This window comes from Cynara cardunculus, assembly GCF_001531365.2.
Source record: "Cynara cardunculus var. scolymus isolate 2C chromosome LG 2, CcrdV1, whole genome shotgun sequence".
NCBI lineage: Eukaryota > Viridiplantae > Streptophyta > Magnoliopsida > Asterales > Asteraceae > Cynara > Cynara cardunculus.
Genome location: NC_037529.1, coordinates 37,060,783 through 37,064,743, shown reverse-complemented (window position 1 = coordinate 37,064,743; position 3,961 = coordinate 37,060,783). Strand labels below are relative to the sequence as shown.

Sequence of the window (3,961 nt, the reverse complement as noted above, 5' to 3'; positions counted from 1 at the left end):
CTATTCTGATTAATTCTTGACCCGTGATTCCACTGCAACAGAAGGGAAAACAAGAAGTAGAGAAAAAATCAGTGTCTTGTGGGTCTTGTTCAAAAAAAAACAAAGAAGAAGAATAAAGTCAATGGAAGACTGTTGTGTTTATCGAGAGAAAAAAAAGACAAGAAAATACAACGATGTGGAAATCGCTGATTAGAAATTGAAGATAAAGTGCAGCGACCAAAAAATAAAGAAATAGGATAAGTTTCGGGTTCTTCTCTGCAAAAAGAGAAAATAAAAAATATATATTGTTGCTGTTTGAGAAGGACAAAGAGAAAAAATATAAGCTAGGTAACTTATATATGCATATAAGTAGTATTGTTTATATTAATTTAGATAAGTTATCTATATGGAGTTAATAGGTGGTCATCAACCGTTGTGTTGGTTGAATAGAAATTGTCACCCATCCCTTTGAAAATTAGAATTTTAAAAATTTAATATTGTTATTTGGTTTCTCGATTTATTAGTGATAATAATATGAAAATTGAAAATTATTATATTCATTAATCCACGAAATCAGTAACAGATGCAAACAAATATTCATGAACCGGTAAAAATATATTCAGCTGTGAAACAGATTCATGTTATATTTGTTCATGAAAACGTTCCTTGAGTAGTTTATTTTATGAAACGTATGCAGATTGGTTCATGAAAACGTTCATTGAGGAGCTTGTATTATGAAACTTTTGGGGATAAACTGGTTGCGTAATATAATATTCTTGCATAATCTGTTTTCTTATCAACAATATTTGATGAAATTTTTTCATTTTGTGTTATTTTTTTGGAAGATTTTGTTCACTTAATGGTTAACAAAGCATGTAATGGTAAATGCATTGACTCTGTGAAACGTGTTCGTATTGGAAGAAATTGGCTGATGAAATAGGTGCAGGAAGAAAGTGAAACCATTTCATAATTGATAATAAATTGTTGTGCAATTAGCGAATAGTGAAACCATTTCATTATTACGATGAAACAGATCCATCTACCAATAACAGTGAAACCCGTTCATTATTAGATTGAAACGGATCTATCTACCGGAAACTTGAAAATGACAAATGTCTCATCTATCATTACGTTGATTTGTGTATTGATGAAACTGTAAAACCATTTCGTTCATGAAATATAGTAGTAATTTTTTTATTATTATTCAAAAGGTTTCATTATGTTAACTTGATTATAATGTGTTTTATTTTTATTGTTGATCTATTTTAATAATGGATGTTATTTTTTTTATAATATTTGAACATAAAATTAATATATTATGTTACAAATGATTTTGTTTTATTAATATTACGATATACATGATATGGTTGACATTAATATTAACACTAGCAAAGTTACCATTTTGCTGTTTTTAGGATTATAAAATAATTTTTTTTATTTTCTAATATAACCTAAACTAATTTTGACCGTTGATCAAGAAAATAGATCGATGAGATTGTTTTACATGGTTTACACAAATGAGGGCAGTTTTCATTTGATCGCTCCTATATATATATATATGCACGTTCAAATGAAAACCGTGCAATTCTTAGAAACCGTGTAAAGTAATTTCGATCAATAGGAAAATTCTATTTTTTTTCTAATTAAATTTAATTATTAAGGGTATATTGGTCATCTGCATTGTTTTCTATTAAATATGGAAGTTATTAATAAAACTTAATTAAGGTAACATGATAGAGTAAATTTTATAAATGGTAACATTTAAATATTTAATTAAATTATAATATTAAAAATTGGATTTACTTTTATTGTGTCTCGGTTTATTGATAACTCTTATTTTTAAGAGTTATTTCCTATTTATTTCCTTCCTTTTTGTTATTATTAAATACCCAATTTTCTTGTTTTTCCCCTTTTATTCCAAAAAGTTTAAAAAGATGATGAAACACAATGGAAGAAAGTATTATTCCAAAAACCTATATTTTTCTAACAGCACTGCTCATTGTGGCACCACTGTGTGATATCTACGAGCCTTGTTCCTGCTTCTTGGGAAACGTGCAGCTTGAAGATTCAACCAGATATTTTCCCCAATTGTATATGAGTTGTCTTCCTTCTTCTATTTTATTTTTATTTGTAATTTTTTAGCTTTGTACTAATTACCCTTAAGGTAATGATTGGGTGTACCTTACTCCCTTCCTCTCCCCTATATAAAGAAGCTTGGGGAGTCATTTTGAACACACCAATATAGAACCAACAACACATAAAAATAAAATGCGGATAAGCTGATCACTTTGAAGTGTTAATATTAGATCTTAGACCCAGAGATGGGCGGATCCGAAATACGGCTTAAGTGATGCACAAAGAACTCGATAGGGTCTTTGAATAATTACGTGGAGTCATGAATTTTGTATGCATCTAGCTAGGGGTTAAGCAATAGGTATTTTTATCACAAAGAGATTTGGGTAAGAATCGCATTCCTTTTACTTTTTAGCTAGATCGGCAAGTTTCGAAGTRGTAAWYGTAAAAMCCTTATGGAATTTTATGAGGCCCGGTTATAAAAGTTCAATTTCGAGAGATTGGAGCTTTTATAAACAACTCGTAAAAGTCTAACCATTTTATTGTTAATTTTATCTTAAGCAACACTTGCACCCATGCCCATCATTTAATATTAGAAGTTTATTTCGTTATTTCACTTGTCGGTCTTATTTCGGTCTTTTTATAAACAAAAATCCAACTTTATTTTACAACTCGAAAGTCGTGCAAGAAGTTTATGAAAAGTCTCTGAATCTCAGTTGTACCTTCTCTGTGGGAACAATCTCGGTACTTTGTACCACTTTATTATTTGCAAGCGATCATAGTGTCGGCGTGCACTTGCACCGCCACTGTGGGGACTTTCTGCCCACTAGGTGAATACGAACGATCCTAGCCTGTCAAGTTTTTGGTGCCGCTGCCGGGGAAGGTAATGCAATTTTTATTCTAAGATATTGATTTTTCATTTGAGCCTTGTTCTTTTGTTTCACTTATACTTTCCGTGTTGTATGCCAAGGCTACAATACGGTGAACTTTTACCTCTTGATCTTGAATTAGAAAGAACCATTAGAAGGCGTAGAAGAGGTAGAAATAATAGTAACCAAACCATGGGGGATAATCCACCTCCACGGGAGGCCACGGTTAATATCGTCGATGATAAAAATAAAGGCATACGGGACTACGCAACTCTCGAATTCGGTCAGTTGGCCGCGGGAATAGGTAGTCCCGAAATGACAGCAACAGCTTTTGAACCAAAACCGGTAATGTTTCAAATGATTTCCGCAATGGGTCAGTTTGGGGGATTATCGTTGGAAGATCCGCACTCTCATTTAAAATCTTTTATAGAAATGACAGATCATTGTTAAAATTCATGAAGTTACACAAGAAGCCTTACGCTTAACGCTTTTCGTTTACACATTGAAGGATAGAGCTAGAGCATGGCTAAATTCTCACCCACCAAACTCGATCCTAACTTGGAATGATTTGGCGGAAAAATTTCTAAAAAAATACTTTCCTCCGACGAGGATTGTAAAAATTAGCAATGAAATTATGACGTTTTGACAAAAAGAAGATGAAGCGGTTTCGGATGCATCAGAGAGATTTAAGGACCTTCTAGGGAAATGTTCTCATCACGGAATCCCTCATTGCATTCAATTGGAGACATTTTATAATGGCCTCTCCAGTTCCGCTAAAATTATTCTTGACGCAACGGCTGGTGGAGCGTTCACAGCTAAGACTTACAATGAAGGACATGACATTTTGGAATGAATTTCTAATAATAATACTGAATGGTCAAATCCTCGTGTTGTTGTTTCTAAATCTGCTTTAGGCATCCATGAAGTTGATGCCATCTCTGCTTTAAATGCTCAATTTGTAGCTTTAACTAATTTGGTTAAAAACAATTTATGTTTGAATGGAGAGAATAATCAAGTTCAATTCATAATGTCTATGTGTC

The 3,961-nt window shown here is 32.3% G+C and overlaps 1 non-coding gene across 1 annotated transcript; it reads right to left on the bottom strand.

The window, feature by feature from the left end:
- Window positions 1–3,537: 3,537 nt before the first annotated feature.
- On the bottom strand, window positions 3,538–3,644 carry LOC112508295. The gene has a single exon (XR_003068676.1). It is a non-coding gene; the product is annotated as a small nucleolar RNA R71 (small nucleolar RNA).
- Between the last annotated feature and the right edge of the window lie 317 nt (window positions 3,645–3,961).